The sequence below is a fragment of the Martes martes genome (genome assembly GCF_963455335.1).
Source record: "Martes martes genome assembly, chromosome: 7".
Taxonomy (NCBI): domain Eukaryota; kingdom Metazoa; phylum Chordata; class Mammalia; order Carnivora; family Mustelidae; genus Martes; species Martes martes.
The window spans coordinates 95,986,020-96,010,236 of record NC_137894.1 but is presented as its reverse complement, the minus strand read 5'-3'; positions in this window follow the sequence as shown (position 1 = coordinate 96,010,236).

The following is a 24,217-nucleotide window of genomic DNA, read 5'->3' as shown; positions in this document are numbered from 1 at the left end:
TTTCTGGGTTTGTCTCTCTCTCTTTTCCCCCGCCTTGCTCATTTGTTTTGTTTCATAAATCCCACATATGACTGGAACCATATGGTATTTGTTTTTCTCTGACTTATTTTAAAATTTTATTTTTAATGAAAGAACACTAACAATATTAATTGGTTCAGGTATTCCTTAAACTTCTTTATATCTGGAGTCTGAGTCTTTCATGTTTATGGTTTTCACACATTACTGTCCTCTGCGCCATCCAGAATATTGGTAGGGCAGTATTTCTTGAACGAATGCTCCATTACCACCTCTGAGATTTTTTGCTGGCCACTGATACCAATTTTGCAAGACTGGATGCAAATAAATGTGCAGCCTACCAGAATTTCATCTTTCCTACTTCCTGGCCAGCAGTATTGACAAAACACTTGATGTTTTTGAAGTTAAAATGTGAAAAACTGATCAGAACTGGTGGAATAGAACAAAGGCAACTTCAGTTAAAAAAAAAATGGGTCCCACTGTTTGAAAACATTTGAAAATGTCTAGGGTTGTCAAAAGAACCTTGGTCTTGGGGAATCTGAGGTGCTGGCTTGAGTACTGGCTCTTCTGACTCGCTGTAGCATGCAACATGATCTCTCTGAGTCTGTTTTCCAACCTGTATGCAAGGAATAAGCATGCTCATCTCATGCGATGGTTGCAAAAGTCAAAAGAAAATTGAAATTCCACCAAATCAAGGTTTCTAGCTTGTTTGCCACTATCTTTCCATTATGTGGAACAGTAACAGAGACCTAAAGGTGATTTCTAACAACTGCATGTTGAATGAATGAACCAATGAATGAACATTTCAGATGTGGTAAGCTACATGCTTAAGTCTTTATGTTGCCATGTTGCTGGCAAGAGGCAGTATATTCTAATTGAAGGAGAAAACTCAGCAGGGGATAGTCCCTTCTTCATTTTATCTCAGTGCTTTTGTGGCACTGGATTTTGTCTACTTTCCAAATACTGGTAATTTCTTCTGGTCTAAAGTTACGTGGTTATTTTCTTCTATATTAAAGAAAGAAAAATCAACATAATTGTAGGGCAGGAAGCTATTCTATCACTCTTGAATTATTAAAAATGTCATTAATTATAGTTTTCTTATATATGTCTATTGTTGAAATATTAAAAAATACAGAAGATGTGGAAAAGAAAAATGCCATTATTTGTAATTCCACTACCTGGAGAGAATCATTGCTAATACTTTTTTTCTTATATAATTGGTAGTACAGTATACATATTATTGTGCAATTTGATTTTTCACTTGATGTATTCAAATATTTCTCCATATTATTTAAATGTTCTTCACATACCTTGTCAATAGGGGTGCTCCATTATAACTTCTTCACATAATCTATACTTGCAGGAGATTTAGATTGTTTCCAATTTTTTCACTATTTTAAATATCACAGTAAAGAGTATTTATGTACATCTCTGATGATTTTTTTTAGAATAAATTCTCAAAAGTGGGTTCATAGGGTCACAGAGTATGAAGTCTTGGAGAGTATAAAATCTTATTCTAGTTTAGTTAAGAACGGTTAAATTTAGCTACAGGATTTATCTGGGCAGTGATAAGATAAGGAGGAGCATGTTGAAGGTGGATCTGCCTGGAATTGTCAGATGGGATCCGCTAGCTTCACCCTCCTACTTCCTCAGGGCCTTGCTGTTGCGTAACCGTGGCTGAGAGACATCAGGGCTCATGGGTTACTAGGACTGTCGGATATTAGGACTGAGAAGGTCTTTTATTTATTTTTCTTTTTCCATCCAAAAAAATGGAGCCTGGTATCCTCACTAAATGGTAGGTAACTACGAGGAACAGATCTCATTATTCTCTCATTTCATTCATATGATGGATGAGTCAGAAAATGGACGCGATGGATGAGTCAGAAAATGGACGCAATGTCTGAGCACTGGGGGATCTGATTGTCACAGTATGAAAAGCCTTTTAGCAATAACTGCCTATATGCTCCCATATCACTGCCAACAGAGCCAATACAATCTAGTTCGAATGGCAGATGTACTGACTCCCATGTGGGACCATTGACGTTTTTACAAACCATTTGTAGCTCAGTGTCACTGTGCTTTGCCAAGCTGCGTCCTCCCAGTGAAGTCCAAATAGAACCAGAGAGAGAGGTTCAGTTTTCAATGCAGTGAAAAATAGACAGGAGAAAAAAAAAAACCCAAAACCTGGATTACTCTCCAATATTATAATGCAAACCTGCCCCAGAAATGTGTATTATTTTTCTGAATGTGTTCCAGCTGAACTGGAGGAAAAATAACAACCAAAGACCGTAATGACTCATTGGTGGATATTGTGTCCCATCTGTTGGTGGTAGTAAGAAAGTCTCTAGGCTATTAGATCTGAAAAGCTTCTCACTGGTAAAAACCCCAAATCCCCCATGGCATTTTTCTGCCTCTGGACTCGCATTATATCTCATTTATTAGGAAGAAAAAAATATGAAAATGGTGGAATATTGTCATACATTTGTCTGAAGGGCAGTAAAATTTTCAAGCATGGCTTGGCTCTTTCTGGCAAAGGAAATGTGTTGGCTTCATAACAAGCAACAAGAAAGCTTTGTGGGCCAAACACTTAGATTCCTATAAAGTGCTGTATTCTTGGTTAACACTTAAAGAGTTTAGTCCTTAAAATGGTTAATTTTTGATCAACTTGACTTGCTGTGGAGTGCCCAGATTAAACATTCTTTCTGGGTGTATCTGTGAGTGTGTTTCTGGTTGAGATGAGCTTTGGAGTTAGCGGACTCAGTGACGGAGATTGCCCTCCCTGAACTGGGTGACTATCGTCCAGTCCACTGAGGGCCTGAACAAAATGAAAAGCTCAGCAAGGAGGAATTTGCGGTGCTGCCCACTCCCCTCGATTTTTTAACATGTTCCATGCTTGAGCTGAGACATGTCTTCTGCCCTTGGACTGGAATTTATACCTTCTGCTCCCCTGGCTCTCAGGCATTTGGAATTGGATTGAACACCACTGGCTCTTCTGGGTCTCCAACTTGCTGACAGCAGATAATGGAACTTCTCAGCCTCTACATTCTTGTGAGTCAGTTCCTTATAATAAATTTTTCTCTTTTGACATCTACCTATTTATCTGTTTATCTAGATATACATATGTATACACATATATAAATATAGACATAGAGAGAGATACAGAACAGAATCTATTCTGTTTCTCCAGAGAGCCCTGATTCATACAATAATTTACTCAGATTTTCCTTAAGGAAAACAATAAATCTAATCGTATTTATGGCTCAGTGTGTTGGTCACTGACGTTTGCTATTGTGGGCTCAAGATTCTGGCTTAGGGCAGGTTCAATTTATAGATACACATCTGGATTCAACCAGTCAACAGTTAGCATGACAACTGAGGTGCGTCTGGGAAAATCCATCTCAGGAATCCCACTTGAAAGCCTCAGTCATTGCAAAAGAGAAGCAATGTTAGCACAGAACTGAGTCTATCCTCTGGATTTGCCAGTCCTGACTCCCTAGTTGGATTCATGTCTGAATCTTGCTGGAGCATACACACTGTGAGTGAAAGTGAAAGAGCTATTGTAATCCTTAAAAGATGCTTTTTTAGAAACATCAGAGCCCCAGCAGAACCCAGGCTGGGAAGCCCATATTGCAGTGTCCCCCAGAGCACAGGCAGAGCAGTGGGGGAGATCATGGTGATGTCTAGAGGAACCTTGCAGTGGAGGTCCCACACCCGGAAGGGACAGATTCATCATGAGCCTTTGTAACTCAGCCCTTGCAGACTCCTGGAGTAATTGGTGGTGGGAGGGGGTCGAGGGCTGGGGGTGTTAAGGACTAGCAAAATTATAAGCCAGTGAAATCGGAGCTATTCCTGTTAATATGACCTCATTTATGCCCTGGGAAATTAGAGTCCTCAAATCAGCATTCGGTTCACAAGGTACTCATGAGAATCATTTAGTTAAAGAGTATTAATATTGCAGAGGGCTAATGCCACAGAGACCCAATATTAACCATGCTGAGATCTAACTGTGAGAGAAAATTAAGGGAACTAGTCAAACAACGTTGCTGAAGGGCAGAAAATGTTTGAAGTTGCTGCTTTGTTCTCTTAGGCATATGCACATTGAGAGTAAGATATTTTTGCCCCAAGCTGAATGGCAGTTTACCTCTGTGATGGGGTTGTTGGTGCGGGGTGTAGGGTGAGACGTGGGGGTATTGGTGGTGTTCTTCGGTCTTTCTCCAACACTGTGGAACACCTTCTTTGCTAAGTTTACATTTTTAACTGACTAACACGGGGAAGCAAAAAACCAGCCCCCTGCTTCAAGTTGGAACGTTCTAGGGTACAAGTCATGCTTTTGAGCTTTTGCAATCAGGCTACAGCTGATGCTCAGGGACTCAAGTACTGTTTAAAATACTTTATAGATTAACTTGTTTAGTCTTCACAACAACCCTGTGAGTCAGGTACAGCTCAAACTCCATTTTAAGGATGAGGAAACAGACACAATGAGGTCAAGAAAGTTGCCAAAGATCATAGAACCGATAAATGACAGAAGTGAAATTCTTTTTTTTTTTTTTTTTTAAGATTTAATTATTTACTTTAGAGAGGGAGTGTCAGGGGGAGGAGGAGAAGGGAAAGGAAGAGAAAGTTTTCAGCAGGCTCCATACCGAGTGCAGAGCCCAAGGCGGGGCTCAATCTCATGACCCTGAGATCACAACCTGAGCTAAAACTGGATGGTTAATCAACTGTGCCACCCAGGCATCCCCAGAATTGGAATTCATTCCTAGGCATCTGGCTCTGGAAGCCGTGGTTGTACTCCCCTTTGGACAGAGGCATTTCAGTGGCACAGAATCTACAAACGTGTGTATATGCGTGTACGTATTCGAGACAGTGTTGGCAAGTGTGTGATGACAGTAAATAACAAGTCAATGATATTTGAGGAGCTTTACATTTTTGAAGAAAATTGGAGTAGAATTTAACGTTATCAACAAACAGGTATTACAAGTCATCCTTCAATCTAACAGTCCTTAAATCTCTCCTCTTTAAGGTAAAAGCCCAGTGTACTAATCCCATATGAAGAACAGCAGTCTGATTTAGTTTCATACCCTTTGACAGAGCCACCCATCACTGTATACCACCTGCCTGATATGGAAAAGATTAACTTTGATCTGATGAGCTGTATTTTATAAATAGAATTAATCACGGGCTGTGGGGAGATGAGGTCATCAGATTTACACTGAAGTTCTAATGCTGTGCAGACATCAAAGCCACATCTGCTCAGCTCTCGTTCAAAGGGTAAATCTTCTCTTCTCCGTGGAGGCACTTGGTCCTGGCTTCTCAAACGAGAGTGTCCTTTCTGGACTGCAAACTTGCTGCTCTGTGCATTCACTTTGGAATGGATTGAGAACCCGATAGAGTAAAAGGTGTATTTTCTTTCCACTGTTGCAGTCCTCTCAAAGCTCCATCTCTGCCAGTCTTTGAGCATGATGCATTTTTTCTTAGATGTCTTTGACACTTCTAGTCTTCAGCCACTGCCATTTGTTTTGCATGAATTTGTTCCTGTCCATTGCTTTCCTCATCCACGAGAGGAGGGGAAATCATTTTGCCTGTCCGTACTTTGTCCTCTTTCTGGGACCTTCCACGTGGACCAGGTAAAGAACAGATAAGCTGTCCCAAGGCAGGGAAGCCCTATTTCTGGGGCCTCAAGAAGTAGTTTAGTAGCTATTGTATTTTCCTCTGTTGACACTGAAAAGTTTCTACCCCAGAGGCATTGATCTCCATGTTATAAATCCTCTTTTGGATCTGAGATTTCTTTTTTTAAAAGATTTTATTTATTTATTTCACAGACAGAGATCACAAGTAGGCAGAGAGGCAGGCAGAGAGAGAGGGGGAAGCAGGCTCCCTGCCGAGCAGAGAGCCCGATGCGGGGCTCGATCCTAGGACCTTGGGATCATGACCTGAGCCGAAGGCAGAGGCTTTAACGCACTGAGCCACCCAGGTGCTCCTTGGATCTGAGATTTCTTGCTGTAACACACGTGTTGTGTGAAACCCCAATATTGATAGAGAAAATGGCTATAGTTACTCCTGTATCTCCCCTTCACTGTTTTCAACCATACAGGCAAGCTTGGTTCATGGCTGATCAGTAATATGTATTTATGATGCAGTTTCTTCCTGGAATATGTTGAGTCTGGGGCACCATTCAAAACTGGATTGATTTCAGAGTGCTCAGGATTTCAGAACCTTTCAGGGCAGAACTCAGAGAACTTTTCTGATCTGTGCTCTTATTGAGCACTCTCTAGCCCACCTTAGGGTTTCTTAAACATGGACAAGTTTGAAAGGAGACCTAGAATTTTGTGGCAGAGAAAGGCTGAAAGGGTCGGGAAAAATCCTTTTGGCATATCCCAGGACCAGAATAGTCTCCTGAGATCAATAGGACTCAAGACCAACCCCCTAAAGCTCATTTGGGTGATAGCTGGCCTTGTGCATGGGAGCATCAATGCTTGACACTGGTTGGGGTAAACTGCTGGAGAAGGAAGTGCTTATTGGGACAATCAAGTATTCTAGATGTGTACCAGTGCAAAGTCTGCAGATAACATGAGGCTAGGAGACAGCTGGCCAGTGGCCAACACCTTCTCCTTGTAGCTATGTAAAAGTATCATGAGGCAAAAGTTTCTTGAAGAATTCACATGTGACAGTGCCAGTGAGCAGTCCCAGGCAGGGTCTCACCCAGGAGGCTATGCATCTGCAGACATGGAGGAGGCAAGCTGGTGAAGAGCTGTCTTAGTTCAGGTCCCCCAGACAGATTACAGGACAGGATGCAGTGTGACAGGGTTGTATTAGAGGGACCCTTGAGAAAGTAAGGAGGGAACTGGGAGAGGCAGGGGAGCTGCTGGGCTATAACGGGCCTTGGGAAGGCAAGTTGGATGGAAGCATCACATTTATTTGATCTAAGAATTTTTTGTGAGGCCTTTGGGAGAATCCTGGAATCAAAGGTGCCTGTTGGAGAGGTCCTGTGTCTCCCAGGAATGGATCTGGCTCCCTAGCTTTATGGCCTCAGGTACCCACTGGGAGCAGCCCAGGAGGCAAGGCCTTGCTATAGACACAGTGATGGATTGTGTGGAGCACAGCAGCTGGGGTTTAGGCCAATTACATTTCCATAGGTAGAGGTGGGAAGTGTCCTCTCAGTGGCTACAATCAAGGACTCCCTGTGGATCAGTCATGTGGTTGCCCAGACAGAAGGAGAACTATCACTACCAAAGAGGGGAAGAGAGATGCTGCATTTCTGAATGCAGTGGGCTCTTCCTGTTCTCCCCAGTGAAAGAGAAGGCAGTCTCATCTCTCCGAAGTTCCTGCTCTGAGAGCAGGAGGGAGCAGCCTTGGTCTCTGACCTCCAGGAAATGGGAAAGAGGTAAGAAACGTATTGTGGAAGATGGAGGGGTAAGATTTCTCCCAGCCCCCAGCATGGAGCCAGCGAAGGACCAGGTTGCTACAAGGGGAGTGACAGTCACAGCAGAGCAGACGATGGCTGGAAGAGGTGACTTAAAAAAAATTTTTTTTTAATTTTTTTTTTCAGTGTTCCTACATTCGTTGTTTATGCGCCATGCCCAGTGCTCCATGCAATATGTGCCCTCCTTAATACCCAACACCAGGCTCACCCAACCCTCCACCCACCTCCCCTCCAAAACCCTCAGTTTGTTTCTCAGAGTCCATAGTCTCTCATGGTTTGTCTCCCCCTCCAATTTCCCCCAACTCACTTCTCCTCTCCATCTCCCAATGTCCTCCATGTTATTCCTTATGCTCCATAGGGAAGTGAAACCATATGTAATTGACTCTCTCTGCTTGACTTATTTCACTCAGCATAATCTCCTCCAGTCCTGTCCATGTTGATACAAAAGTTGGGTATTCATCCTTTCTGATGGAGGCATAATACTTGATTGTATATATGGACTATATCTTCTTTATCCATTTGTCTGTTAAAGGGCATCTTGGTTCTTTCCACAGTTTGGTGACTGTGGCCATTGCTGCTATGAACACTGAGGTACAGATGGCCCTTCTTTTCACTATGTCTGTATCTTTGGGGTCCATATCCAGTAGTGCTATTGCAGGGTCATAGGGTAGCTCTATTTTTAGTTTCTTAAGGAATCTCCGCACTGTTTTCCAAAGTGGCTGCACCAACTTGCTTTCCCACCAACAGTGTAAGAGGGTTCTCCTTTTTTCACATCCTCTCCAACACTTGTTGTTTACTGTCTTGTTGATTTTGGCCATTCTAACTGATGTAATGGGGTATCTCAATGTGGTTTTGATTTGAATCTCCCTGATGGCTAATGATGATGAACATTTTTTCATGTACCTGTTAGCCATTTGTATGACTTCTTTGGAGAAGTGCCTGTTCATGTCTTCTGCCCATTTTTTGATGTGATTATCTGTTTTGTGTGTGTTGAGTTTGAGGAGTTCTTTTTAGATCTTGAATATCAGTCCTTTGTCTGTAGCATCATTTGCAAATATCTTCTCCCATTCTGCGGGTTGCCTCTTTGTTTTGTTGACTGTTTCCTTTGCTGTGCAGAAAGTTTTGATTTTGATGAAGTCCCAAAAGTTCATTTTCACTTTTGTGTCCTTTGCCTTTGGGGACATGTCTTGAAAAAAGTTGCAGTGGCCTATGTTGAAGAGGTTACTGCCTATGTTCTTCTCTAGCATTCTGATGGATTCCACCTCACACTGAGGTCTTTTATCATTTCAAGTTTATCTTTGTGTATGGTATATGAGAATGGTTGAGTTTCATTCTTCTACACATAGCTGTCTAATTTTCCCAGCACCATATATTGAAGAGACTGTCTTTTATTCCACTGTATATTTTTTCCTGCTTTGTTGAAGATTATTTGACCACCGTGTTGAGGGTCCATATCTGGGCTCTCTACTCTCTTCCACTGGTCTATGTGTCTGTTTTTGTGCCCATACCATGCTGTCTTGGTGATCACAGCTTTGTAGTAAAGCTTGAAATCAGGCAACGTGATGCCCCCAGTTCTGTTTTTCTTTTTCAACATTTCCTTAGCAATTCAGGGTCTCTTCTGATTCCATACAAATTTTAGGATTGTTTGCTCTAGCTCTTTGAAAAATGCAGGTGGAATTTTGACCGGGATGGCATTGAACGTATAGATTGCACTAGGCAGAATAGACATTTTAACAATGTTTATTCTTCCAACCCCTGAGCGTGGAGTGCTCTTCCATCTTTTTGTGTCTTCTTCAATTTAGGAAATAGAAACAATCATCAGAAATTATTATAAACAGTTATATGCCAAAAAGTTAAGCAACCTAGATGAAATGGATGCATTCCTGGAAACCTATAAACTTCCAAAACTGAATCAGGAAGAAACTGGCAACCTGAATAGCCCAATATCTAGTAACGAGATTGAAGCAGTGATCAAAAACCTCCCAAAAAACAAGAGCCCAAGACCTGATGGATCCCCTGGAGCATTCTACCAAACATTCAAAGAAGAAATAATATCTATTCTCCTGAAGCTGTTTCAAAAAATAGAAACAGAAGGAAAACTTCCAGACTCTTTCTATTAAACCAACATTACCCAGATCCCCAAACCAGGAAAAGACCCCAGCAAAAAGGAGAATTTCAGACCAATATCCCTGATGAATATGGTTGCCAAGATTCTCAAGATCCTAGCTAATGGGATCCAACAGTACATTAAAAAGTTTCTCCACCATGACCAGGTGGGATTTATCCTAGGGATGCAAGGGTGGTTCAACATTCGCAAATCAACCAGTGTGATAGAACAAATCAATAAGAGAAGAGAAAAGAACCACATGGTCTTCTCAAATGATGCAGAAAAAGCATTTGACAAGATACAGCATCCATTCCTGATTAAAATGCTTCAAAGTATAGGGATAGAGGGAACATTCCTCAACTTCATAAAATCTGTCTATGAATAAACCACAGAGAATATCATTCTAAATGGGGAAAAGCTGATAGCCTTCCCTCTGAGATCAGGAGCATGACAAGGATGTCCACTCTTGCCACTGTTGTTCAACATGGTACTAGAAGTCCTAGCAACAGCAATCAGACAAAAAGAAATAAAAGGTATTCAAATTGGCAAAGAAGAAGTCAAACTCTCTTTGCAGATGACATGATACTTTATATGGAAAACCCAAGACTCCACCCCCAAACTACTAGAACTCACACAGCAATTCAGTAATGTGGCAGCATACAAAATCAATGTACAGAAATCAGTTGCTTTCTTATACACTAACAATGAAAATATAGAAAGGGAAATTAGAGAATTGATTCCATTTACCATAGCACCAAGAACCATAAGATACCTGGGAATAAACCTAATCAAAGAGGTAAAGGATCTATACTCGAGAAACTACAGACCACTCATGGAAGAGGTGACTTTTGTGGTGACAGTGCAATATTGCAGTCCTGCAGTGACCAAAAATGTGGAGCAGGAACACTGATCCAAGGTCGGATCAAGGAGAGTGATGGCAGGGACTGGGTGTGAGTCAGCAAGGAGAGTGGCTTGGGAGCTCAGGGTTCTAACAGTCCCACAGCTGGGGAGTCTCTCAGAGGCTGCTGGCATTCCTAACACTATGAAGAGGCACCTGTCACAGTGCCAACAAAAGAAGGGTTTCCTTTTGCTTTTCTGTTCAAGCACAAGTCAAGGTTGATGAAACTGAAAGGCGCCTGAAAAGGATATAGTGCAATGATGCAGTTGGAAATAGTCTGACTTGCAGAACAGAAAACTCTCAGTGAATACAGGCAGCAGGTAAATAATTTTCCTATCCTGATTCGACAAGAACATGGAGTGTGTTGAGCAAGAACTGGTTCTTCAGAATAAAACACTCCTAGTCATGGGCTGACAGCTATTTATTTATTTATTTATTTACACAAACCCCACTGAGCCAAATAAAGGGGAACTTGCCAAATTAGTGGAATCTGGGTTCTCATTCCTGGAACTTGCTAACAGGAGGGTATCAGTCAGGCTTACGGAATTAGCATTTTCCTGATAGCAGCGCACAAAGACTTTTAATGATGACTTTGGAGTCTCTGAGCTTAGGCTCTTGACTGCCGGTTCCTAAGCAACAGAGGGATTGGCAGAGAATGTGTTTTGATGTATCATTAAATAAAGGCTGCACAATGCTGAAAACTGTGGGCAGAAATTGGGATAATTGTATTTATTTTTTGGTGTATTATGTTAAAAAAAATAAACAAAAATCCTTTAGGCCCTAGAAAATGTGCTCTCACTTGCTCTCTCTCTCTCTCTCTCATGTTTGAGCACTACCATTTCTTTTTCTCATGTCCCCCCCTGCAATTTAAGCAAAGCATTTATCTTTTTTATGGACAGTATTTCAAGGGTTTTTTTCCCCCCTCCAGCTCTGTTCTATCATAGAAAAATTGGATCACACACTGTAACAGCCAAAAGGGATCCGAGGGATCTTTTAGCAACCACCCCCATTTTCTTTTTATAGAAACCGTGGTTCAGAGGGGGGAAGGGACTGTCTCCATCTGATCTGTCTCTAACTGCTCAGATTAATTACCACTTCCTCTGTGAAGCCTCCCCTGATGCCACAGGAGTATTATAGCACCTCATTTGAAAGGTTCCACTCCACTTACTACATGTACCAGTCAGTTGTTAGGACATTGTATTGTGGCTGTTTACCTGTTTGTCTCTTTCACAAGTCCCACACTGCCTCTCTTGTTGCCCATCCCACACCCAGAGCCTGATGCAGTACCAGACTTGCACTAGATACTCAATAGATGTGTAGTGAATGAATTATCCAAGGCCACACACCCAGTTACTGAAAAACTGGGGCGAAGACCCAGGTTTGCTGTCTTCTGGTTTAGTGTTATTCCCTGACCTAAATGAACCCATTCAGAGGACCCCAGCTACGCGAAGCCTTCCTGCTCCTGTCATTCAAGGTGAATGGATCATAAGGACGACCAAAGCTGACGACTAGCTGTGGTTGCCTGTATCTCCATCATGGGCCCATCCACTTGATGCCTGAGATGCTAAGTGGACGTGCTGAGCACTTTCTCAGATCATCCCACTTTCCTCCCTTACATGGAACAGATGAACAAAGTACCTTTTCTATAGGCGCTGAGCTCACCTCCGGTGATTTACCAGTTAACAGAAACAGGGTTCGTACTCACAGGGACACGACATCACAGGGACACCTCATGGCATACTCCACATCACATATTAGCTTTCCAGTCCTCTAATTATCCAGGTCTCCAAGATTTATGAGGGAGATATCTCTAGTATGATGCTTCCATCCTACGCATTTTCTTTCCTCATTAATCAAACTCTGAGGAAGCCTTCTGTACCCAGAAGTGACAGCCAAGATACTCCTCTTCGTATCCTATTTGAAAGGATGCGTTACCCTCCCTGCTGACTTCCTCACCTCCCCTTCATTTCCCAATCATCTGCATTCGGCGTCTGCTCCTCCTCTCCCAACCCACCTTCCATGGGCCTCCACCTCAACATTTCAGGAAACTTCCGTATCAAAACCTCTAGTGATTTCTAATTGACAAATACAGTGGGTAAAATTTTAATATTCATTATACTTGCCACTTCTGTGGCATAGTAGACCCTTGACGCTTAGGTGAAATATGTCCCAGAACATGATGCACCCTAGATCCTTGAGTTATCACCGTAGCTCACCGTGCCATGGTAACTTGCAGTAGACGGCAGCTTAAGGATTCTGTTGATTCAGGCTCCTAATGAGGGGTAATGCATCCTTGACAGCAAGGGGAAGCAAGGGGAGCCACTTAGAGAGGTGGGGGCTCCCTGCTAAGTGACGTGCTCTCCACACCAGCTGAGAACCCAGGTTTGAGTCCTCGCTAAGATTTCAAACTGTTACTTGTCATGGAGCTTGGATTTGGTTAATAATTGCAACTCAGCTACATATGCCAGAGGCTATATTCCTATTGCTTAATTTGCCCTTAAAACCCTTTTCTTCTTTGCCTTTGGATCACTTGATCTCTGTTTCTCTCAACTCTTCATGATAGATTCCTTTCCTTCAGCCCTCCTTATGCACTTGTGGTGGTTCTTGTCCATTTGTTTCTGTAGAGCCATATTCATTTTTGCCCTGCTCTGTGCTCTGGAAAGCTGACTTCTATGGCCTCTATCACCTGGGGTTCCTTAATCTTTGGCCAGGCAGAGGCACTGGCTAGAGAACAGAGGGCAGGAGAAGAGGGGTCATGCATCCATTACCCTCACTCCTTCCCTGCCTGGGGGGAATTTTCTGGTCATGGCTATAGTCCAATGTAGCCATAGCTTTTGCTGGGTGGCTGCTCTTACATGGCCGCCATTTTCAGTGGGCTAAAATACCATGGTTTGTCCTGATTACCATTGCTAGACCCTGGTTGCTTCGCCCTTCTCCTTGTTGATTCCTTAATCAGGCCCACATCTCTGTTGATACTCCCTTCATCAGAAATCTCTTCGGTTAAACTACTCTGAATGTGCCATCTGTCTCCTATGGGTCCCTGGGTGATGCAGAGCAAATTCGCCTTACAGAAACAGGCATGAAACCATTTCCTATCCTTCCTCAACTACCTTAGATATTTTTCATATTAACAATTGTGACCTCAGTTATACAGACGTAAGGAGCAGTGAAAGTTTTGTGCAAGGAGAGAGCTCAGAGACTAGAGCCCCTTGTAGCCTCACAACTAAGGTTTGAAGAAAAAGTGAAGTAGATAATGAGTCTTCCTTCTCTCTTCTTTCTCTTCATTATACTTTTTTGTAGCAGCACCATGAACAGTTCATTACACATGAACTGTGTAAAATTCGAGTCTGATTAGGTTATTCTCCCTAAAACCCTTCAATGGTTCTCTGGTAGCCACAGAATAAATTTAAACTTCTTAGTGTACAACATAATTCCTTCATGTTTTGGCTTTTACTTACCTTTCTCTGGCATCATCTCCTGCCAATCCCTGAGTGAGTCCCAGTGGCCCCTTAGATGTACCATATCATATACGTAGCTCAGTATTTTCCTCTCCCAAGATTCTCTTCCTTTGTTTTCTATCTTGCTTAATGACACCATTAATCTTTCAAAACCCAGTAGCCACAGTAGAATTTTTATTTTATCTCCTTCAACTCCAGCATGTAGGGACTTACCAAATGTCTGAGAGGGTCTTGGCTTCATACTTTACTAGAAAAGCCACTCTGTGTGATTTATTTTTTTTTTTTATTTTTATTTTTTTTTGCTCCACACACCCAGAGGGATTGGGCTAAAGTGGGGAGGTAATACGTCCATTAGCCCAAGATCCTGAAGGCATACATCAGTGAAAGCAATAGAAGTTCCCTGGTAACCTATTCTCTCTAGCTTTTCCTTGGCTCTTTTTACTATGTCTTCATTTCTTTTAGAAATAGATTTTCCCTTCACAGTGTATGCTCCAGTAATGCTGTAATAGAGATAGAGGAAGTTTTCATGACTATGAGGGTTTCCATACCAGAGCCCCTCTAGTGGCTTTGGAAGAAAATAGGAATAATTAAGAATTCAGAGGCAGTTCGCCATCAAATTACAAATTTGGCAGTTTTAATTTTGGAATTAAAACAGCTAGATTGTGTTCCTTTACATTTTTTTATATTGACATAACAGATGTCTTCCCCAGGGAACATTCTTAGCAATTAAACTATATAGATACATTATACATACACACACACATACACACTCACACACATCCGGTATTTTGCAACGTTGTTGTTTTTATGCCACTAGCCAGAGGGAATTACAAAATGGTAATATCAGAAGACCTCTTAACAATCGTTCCTTGAACAGACCCTGATGCCAGAAAAAAAAAAAAAAGAAAAAAACCCCAATATCCTAAAATATCAAAATGAATGGTTACCTTAATCTAAAACAGTCAAGACAGTCAGAAGGAGAAAGTCTACAGTTTCCTTTACCAATTTATATTAGGGTCCACAAAAAGTAACTGGAATTTCTACAGAGAGAGAAAAGTCTTACATATAGAATTGTTGAGTCTTTGCTGGGGGGGAGCGGGGATGAAGGAGAAAGGTAGGGTATTGGTAAGTCAAAACTTTAGTATGTTTGATTTTGTTTTGACATGGAATTTTGAAATTGACTTCGGTATCCATAATGAGCCAGGGGTTCAGCCAGGAGAGCAGAAGTATTAATGTATTCCAAGTACGGAGGCTTTTCTCCATGGGATTGCAGGTTTACAGAAGTTGAAAAGGCTAGAGAGGCAAAGATTCAGGAAGCCACCAATGATGGTGTCGCTATTGGTTGTTTCCCAGGGGTCTCCCAGCACCTTCTGTGAATCTCAAGGACTCTAGAAAGGTCTTGCGACCATCTCAGCTGTCTACTGCCCACTCTCTGCCCCCCCTTTCATAGCCTGGAAGCTGCTACGGACCTCACATATGTCTGCCTGAATTTGCCTGAGAATAATAGTTTTTCCTTACCTCCTGCCTTCTGTCTCCCACATCAGGGGGCCCACACAGCCAGTTCTCAGGCAGAACTGGGTGAGGAAGGGGATTCCAAGAAGGCTGTGCCTGGCTTCCCCTCTCCAGTGCGGAGGAGGCTATAGACAGAGGGTACCCTGATGTTAGAAGGGCAACATACCCTCTGCAATACAAGTAGAAAACCTTTATATTTAGCAGAACATTGCAAATGGTATTGGAAAATCTTTAAAATATTTTCATTAATTTTTATTGGCAAGAAGGAAAAATGTCTAATGGAAAGAGGATGGTCTTTGGAGTTGACAGATCTGGGTTTAGATGCTAGGATCTACCACACTGAGCTCTGTGATCTTAAGTAAGTCATTCTGCACTTAGAGCCTTTGTGGGTGTTTTTTTTTTTATTATTTTTTTTTAATCCACAAAAATGTGGATAATGATGTCAGTTTTGGAGTAATGCTTTGAAAAGCGAATGAAATAATCTCTGTAAAGTGTTTATTTGGCACCACAGGCCTGGCATATAATAAGCAGTCAGCAAATGTTAACTCTAAGAAATGGAAACTGGGAACTGACATTAGGGGGGCTCTAGGAGATTGTCTGTTTCCATGCCTTGATCAAATTACAATGTTGTTGCTACATTTGTAATGGCTTGACTTCCCTTGTAGTACATTACTTACAACTTTCAGTATCAATAAGCTTTTCTCTCCTAGTGTATTTCTTTTACAATGTTCTCTCCCAGAAATAGCAGTACAAGGAAGGCAGCATAGTTTGGAAACCTTGCCAGTAATTGGCTATGTCTCCCTGAACAATTAAGTTACTTTCTCAAAGCCTCAATCTCCTTATGTGTAAAATGATGAGCTTAAAGTGTGGGGAGAGGAAGAAGGGATGAGTAAGTTTGTTTGATAGATTTGTTTCAACTCATTTTCTCAATATTTCCTTGCCTCTTATGCTTAAGTCACTGTGTTAGATGCTATGGGGGGTCATTAAAAATGAGGGAGATAAAAATGTGGCCCCTGCCATTCAGGGAAATATAATCCAGGAAAATAAAAAATACCATTGAGAGACACATAAAATATGGTAGAGTTGGAGCTTCTGGCCTGAAATTGTAAGATTTTATTGTGGTGGGTGATAAATCCACTAAACACATCAGAAGCTCCACAGAGAGGGAGGAAAGGGATACATGTTTTTAAAAAATATTCCAGTGGTTCCGCAAGGTGTTGTTTTCCATTGAGAAGAGAACGCATTCAGAAGTAGAAATGATTGGTTGAGTTCTGTAGCCATCCTAATGTTCACAATTTGGCACACATTCTCTGAGCATCTGTGCTGTAGTAGGCCCTGTGTTGAGATGTGGGTATAAAGACAAACTATTTTATCTGCCCTCAAGGAGTTTCCATTTTCGCTGTTTGGGCGCAACTCTTACATAATTGGCGTATATTGGTTATCAAGAGAATCGCTAGTAGGGCCGGAAATATGTCCATCCCTCTTTGCCGTTATATTACAGTTTAACTCATTTTAGCTTTCTCTAAAGTTTTGCCTTGGACAAAACTCATTCCATTCTTTTACGGGTTTTTGATTTAGGAATAGACGGTCTTGCTTTTTCTACTATTCCACAAAATTAAATCCACAGAGTGTAATTTTGTGTACTGGATACACTAGTTGTCATCAGCAAAATGTTTATTAAGGGAGCAATTTAGAAAGCAAGGCTGGTCTCAATTTAAATGCAATTTCAACTGTGAAAACTTATGACCTACATATATAATTGAAATTAAGTTATGTGAAGAAAAATAGGTAAGGTGGATGCTGGTCAAACGGGGCTGAAGAGGATGAGAGAAGTTGCTGCTAGATCAATGTTTCAGAGTATGTATTAAAAATATTTAAAAAAAACCCTCGAAGAAGCAAACTGTCATCTTACTATCATAGTAATAGCAGTTGTTGCCAATTTCTCCCCCCAAGGGGGGGCACGTTTCCTATTCAGACAAGTCTCTGTTTCAAATATTTGCAGCTACACAAACACTAATGGAAGGACCGTAGGTCATACGGTGGGGCAACTAGTTGAAGGCTTAAGGCTTGACTAGCAAGTCATCAGTCCCTGACTTCTCATATCGCAACAAGCTGATCTTGCCTTTTCGCAAATCCTGTTGTGAAACAGTATTTTATTAATTATGTAACATCCCGTTTCTCATTACTGTTTTTTACAGGCTTCATCGGTACTATTTCATTTTCAAGAGCAGCACAGCATGGCTGTAGCTTTTGCAGCTGATCTGCAACCTCATTGTATATTGCTCAGGACATGTTTTATGATGAGGACAGGATTTTCAGTTTGGGTGTCTCGTAGTAAAATGGGTTTTCTTTACTACATTAAGCTGCCCTGATACCATCAACCCTTCTACTTCCATTACCTCCAAACAAATCTAATTCTTTGCATTGAGATCTACAGAGATTTGCTGAGGAGTAAAGGAAATTTTGGAACTAGAAAGGACACATCTGTTCGATATCTAATGTCCAAAATATCTTGCCTAACTGGGTCATCTTACAGGTAATGTGGTAAGTGAGACCAATAGATGGTAGAAGGTGAGGTCAACAGGTATTAAACCACTTTGCTTTCTTGCTTAAAAATCCTTTCTAGGGGCGCCTGGGTGGCTCAGTGGGTTAAAGCCTCTGCCTTCCGCTCAGGTCATGATCTCAGGGTCCTGGGATCCAGCCCTGCATCGGGCTCTCTGCTCAGGAGGGAGCCTGCTTCCCTTCCTGACTCTCTGCTTGCCTCTTTGCCTGCTTGTTATCTCTGTCTAGTGAATAAATAAAATCTTTAAAAAAAAAATCCTTTCTAGGCTTTCCATTTTTGTCAGGCTCGATTCCCAACATCTTAGCACAGCCTTCCATTGTCTGAGTCTGGTTTCTTTTTCCACCCTCATCTCCTACCATCCACTTACCTATCTCCCCCCCCACCCCATCCTCAAAATCTAGCCTTAGTGAAGTGCTTGCATGTCCTTGAGGATGTCTCTTTCCTCTACCTGGAGTGCTCCTCTTTTTTTCTTTATCTACTTAAGCTATAGACACAGCTCAAGTAAGAACTCTTTTGGGGAACCTTCCCTGACTGGCCTGGTAGAATTAATTGAAAAATGCAAAATTTTAGCCAGAGATGCTTTCTAATGTCCCACCATGTTAGCCTGGAATGTGATGTGATATGATAGTTTTTATCCAGGCCAATTAAAAGACATCTGTAGCCTCTTGTACAAGCCTATAATATTATGCTTACTGATCTCCAGGGCAATTTTTATGTACTAATTTGTCCGTCCCTGCATTTGTCTTTAACATTTGTGTCTCCAGTGCCTAGCACAGGTCTCGGGACAGAGTAAGATCTAATAGCTAATGCTTGCTGAATATCACTATATGCCAGGTAACTTACTAAGTCCTTTGCATGCGCTAACTTACTAATTCTTGTTATTACTCTGTGAATTAAGAGCTATCACAATCCCCATTGCACAGCTGAGGAGTCAAAATGATCAGAAGTTTGGTTCCTTTCCCAAGGTTCTTCAGTAATTAACAATACCAGGATCTGAGTGATATGGTCCCAAGGCTCGTGCTTTTAACCATGATGTGTATTGTCTCCTTTGTGGGTGGTAGGTTCTCAGAAATATCTGCTGGATATTCCAACAACAGTATAATTAATCAGAGTGATATATTTGTTAGTAGCAAAGTTCACACAAATCTAGGGAAGCTTCTTGAAGACTGGTTGGCTTTATGCTTCATGAGTCAAAGACCCAGTATAGAAAGTAGTTTAGGCTGAGACGCCTGTGTTCCGGTTAAGTCTTGCTACCAACATGCTGTGTGACTTTAGGTAAGTAAATTTACATATCCATGGTTTTCACATGTATGAAGTAAATGGATTGAACTCAATGAATGCCAGGGGAACTGCAAAGTCTAATTTTATAATTCCTGAATATAATACCATTTGTCTCCAAAATATAACAAAAATGGATATTTTAGATGCTGTTACAAAATATTTCAGAACTAGTGCATGCACTTCATGAATAATCCTGCCATGAATAAATGAAATCCTGCTCATGAACAAAATAAAATGAGTCTGCTTTACCAATCCTTGTGTCCTTGGGAAACCCACTTGATTTCATCAAATCATAATATCCTTCTCTATGAAATTAGGATAATAATAGTATTTATGTCAGAGGATTATTGTGAGGATAAAATGATGCACGTGTTATGAGTTGAATTGTATCCACCTTTAAGTGTTGTATTTTAAGTTCTAAACTTCAGTAGCACAGAATGTGACCTTTTTGGGGAGAGTGTACAGAAGTAATCAAGCTATAATGAGGCCATTATAAAATTATTTTAACTAGAGTTTTTCCTATATGAGCTTCAGGGTTCAATTGTGTACATTTTGTGGGAGGCATTGTTCTCTGGCCTTTTCTGGAAGATGAAATGATGTAGACTTTGCCTTTAAACCACCCACATTTCAATGGAGAGGAAGATATATAGACCAACATGCTACCACTGTTGGTTACTTATTCTATAGTCATTTTCCCTTCTTTAGTTTAGAGAATCCTAATTTTGTTCATGTGGCAGTTTGTCAAGCCCTAGATGATGAATTGCGATTGGCTGAAGACAGTAATGGCAATCTGATTTTTGCAGCCCAGAGCATCCTAACTCACATGACTAACAAAAGTGTAAAAAGGAGAATTAAAGAGAATGCAGAAGTAAGCTAAATCTACAGGGTTAATGTTTTTTTTTTAAAGATTTTATTTATTTATTTGACAGACAGAGATCACAAGTAGGCAGAGAGACAGGCAGAGAGAGAGGAGGAAGCAGGCTCCCTGCTGAGCAGAGAGCCCGATGTGGGGCTCGATCCCAAGACCTTGAGATCATGACCTGAACTGAAGGCAGAGGCTTAACCCTCTGAGCCACCCAGGCGCCCCTACAGGGTTAATTTAAGAAGATGTTGTTAACCCTCTTTTGGAAGATAAACAAAGGCTTTGGGAGGAGTTGTCACTGAGTTTGATTTTGAACAATGGAAAGAGTTTTCCTGGTGAATGAAGGTAAGGGAGTCATTCTGAGGACTCAGGACAATCTATGGAAGGGCGGGAAGGAGTGAGGCTCTTGGACGTTAGAAAAACTAACTGTGAAGCAATTTGTTGGTGCTGGAATTTATAACTATGTTCTTCTGCTACCCATTCTGTATTCCCTTTGCCTTCAGGAAGCACTTCTGCTAATTGTGGTTCTTTACCTGTTGGAGAGAGTCAAACCTTCATTCTTGTTCTGAGCCCTTAGTGGTTCTGCCTGGATGGTGGTGTTGTAGTTTTCTATTGACTTTAATCAAAGGGATGTGGTGATACTAGGAGATGCTGTAAGTGATCTCCTACATTCCAGACATATTCTTCCTTACTTCCACTCTGAATCAGTAGTCCAATACCCTCTTGGTAGTGGGGATCAGTCATCTCAGCCAGCACAGTAACTTATTTTTTTTTTTTCTTATTAATTCAGAGGAATGAGGAATCTAAAGTAGCCAGACAGTGGTCTTAATTTCCAATTTTATAGAATCATTGTTGTGTCTCTGGTGGAAGCATTCTTCCCTTTGGAATTAAGACCTCTAGGGCAGCGTCTCATAAGTTTGTAGGAATAGGAAGCAAAAATTTTGCTAGTGAATTACTAGAGGTAACGATGAATGATGCTACTCCCATCTCTGCCCCTTGATTTCTGGGTGGGTAAATCCTGACTGTGGGAGAAACAGCACAATATATTATATGCTGATTCCAGACATCTATAGCTTTCTGAAGAGCCTTGCCCCTGCCTTGCAAGGTATTGCCACCCAGCTAGAGCTGAAACAGCTTTTAAAAGGCTATTCCACAATTCCTTCAAACCAGCTACTTTACAGAGTGCCGAAGAACATGGTAAGACCAAAAAAGTCCATGAGCACTTATTTTACTACACTTATTTTGCTATGAGGTGAGTTCCTTGTTCAGAAGTAGTGCTGTGTGGAATGCCATAATGGTGGATAAGACATTCTGTGAAGTCCACAGACAGTAGTTTTGGGAAAAGCATCGTACACAGAGAAAGCAAATTTATATCCAAAGTAAGTGTCTGTTCCAGTAAGAAATACACTTCCATGAAAGAAGTGGTCCAGTGTCATCAACCTGCCACCATGTTGGCTCATTGCCCTGTGGAATGGTGCTGTACTGGGGACTCAGTGTTGGACTTTGCTGCTGAAGATTGGGCAGAGGTTGGCTTTGGTGAGTGGAAGTCTGTGTTGCTGAGCCCATGCATAACTTCCATCCCTGCCATCATGGTCACTTTGTTCATGAGTCCATTGAGCCATGACAAGGGTGGCTAGGGAAAGAGGCTGACTGGTATCCACAGAACAGGTCTTTCTATCTACTTGTTTTTTAAAATCCTCCTCTAAAGAGGTAACCCTTTGGTGAACATTCACACGGGACAGGCTTATCTTCATGTCTTTTGTATTTTGCCTATTCAGAAAGGTTTCCACATACCTCTTTCTAAATGTCCTCACCCATTTTCTAATCATGTTATTTCTAACCCCATGCCCATCCAGCCAAACTATTGGTCCCAACCCATGAATTATTAAATATTGCACACCTGGCCATTTCTTTTGCCAAGAAAAGTAAAGAACCAAGTACACTGCTTGAAGTTCTGCCAACTTGCAGTGGGGAGAGGATGCAGGGGAGGACAGTTTCCTTTCACCACTGTCCTCCAGCAGTGTCCCAGAAAGGAGCTGTCGTGCTGCAGTGTCCAATTTAGGTGGTGCCTGCATAGTGTGCAGACCCACCTGTAAACCAGGCCCAAGTCTTCTCTTTTGTTGAGTGACCGTAGGGAATTCCTCATGAAGCCTTCCATGCAGGCTGGGTGAGAGGAGAGGTAACAGTGTGGTGGGAGTCACTTCTTTGTGTCTTTAGAGCTGGCTCATGTCTGAGCTAATATATATCAATTCCACTTGCCAGAATGCCTATGCTCATAGCTTGTTGGGTCAGATACCACCTAGTTCATGATGCACAGGTTGCATGGTAACCTGATTAAGGGTTTGGTTTCTACTACTGAGTAGCTGGCCAATAGCTCTTTCTCAAAAAGAGAATAGTTATTTGCAGAGGATGGCAGAAAATCCAAAGGGGCTGCTCTATGATTCATATACAGGGGACTGCCAAAGGCTCAAAACCAGCACCCCTGACTGCCACTGCCACTTTAAGCACTGTCGGATTTCTTGGGTCATAGGGCTCAAGTGGCTGAGCAGCCAACGTGGTAGCCTATACCTGTTGCAGGGTCTTCTCTTATTTGAAGCCTTGCTTCAAACTGGCGGCTTTTTGTGGCTTGGTAAATGGGTCAGAATAACACCCCTGAAGGAGGAAAGTGTTGTCTCCTAAATCCAAAAAGTTCCACTTGGCACTGTGCCTCTTTCTTGGTTTTAGGAATGGTCAGATGCAACAACTTATCCTTCACCTTCAAAGGGGTATCTCAATATGCCTCACACTACTATGCCTCTAGAAATTTTGCTGAGGTAGAAACCATTTAGTTTTCATTGAATTTATTCGTTGTCCTCTGGCACACATAGGTCTTACCAGAAAGTCTAGAGTAGTTGCTGCCTTTAGCTTTCTAGGTCAAGTCAGTATAATATCATCGATATGGATGATATTGGACCTGTGTGAAATCACATGGAAGAAAAAGGCAATTGAGATTCCTATAAGCTGATTATAACATGGGGTTGGATAGTTGATATATCTTTGACATAGGAGAATCATTTTTCCTAGCTAAACCAAATAGCTTTTGGTGGTTCTTATTAAGAGGTACAAAGGATAATGTTTTGCCAGATTAATAGCTGTATACTTGTGTACCAGCCTCCCTTTTATTGAAGGGGTACTGGATCTATAAACTGGCCCACGTGTGGGGATGGATGGAGGGACCATGACTTTCTGTTTTTATGATTCAGGTAAGACTTGTGTTCAGTTGGCCTAGTATTTTTGTTCATATAGATCAAGTAAGAATTTAGTAGGTAAGCTTCTATTTCATTTCTAGGGACACCCTAATCAACCAGTGAGTGCCATAGATGTGTACGAGTCATATTGTTCTGATTGCTGCTTTGATTCTGTTGTCTAGTAGAGTAACCACATTCACCTTGCCTTTGAAGATTGAGGGCTGTCTCTTAGCCCCTGTCTCCCCAGAATCCTATTACTCCCATTGCATTTATGTTTCCCAGTTTAGTGACTGTAATTCTCACTATAAGATCTGGCCAGCAGTGAAAAGTAATCATAGAACTCTTCAAGGATGCCATGGCTCCAATTACAAATTTATTTCTCATAGTAGTGGTGAAAGATATTTCTGCCCCCTCCTAGAGGGGTGAGTAGGTCTTAAATGACAAATCCACTGAAAGCCTTTGAATATCTTCTTCTACATTCAATCAAGACAGGTCTGGTGTTTCTGACTTGCTCATTATGAGCTACTTTCTCGTCTGTACTTCAGTCAACCAACCAAATAAAATGTTAGAGCCTTTCCTAATACCTCAAACTTCTTTCCACATTAAATACACAATCTTTGCTTAGTGAACCCATATCCCTAAATTTGGCATGATCCAGTTTTATGTTCCTCCCATCATTATCCCACAACCTTTATATTTGTTCCCTCACAAGTTCCCCAGATTTCTGTCTATATAAAGTAGAAAACTCAAGTAGTTCTCCTGGAGTGTAACACACTTCCTAAAGGTGTACCTCACCGTTAGGACCTGCTGGGATTTGTATGTAGTTGGAGGTCTAGAAGCGAAGATGCTTGGCTGGGGTGGGGGATCCTGGGGA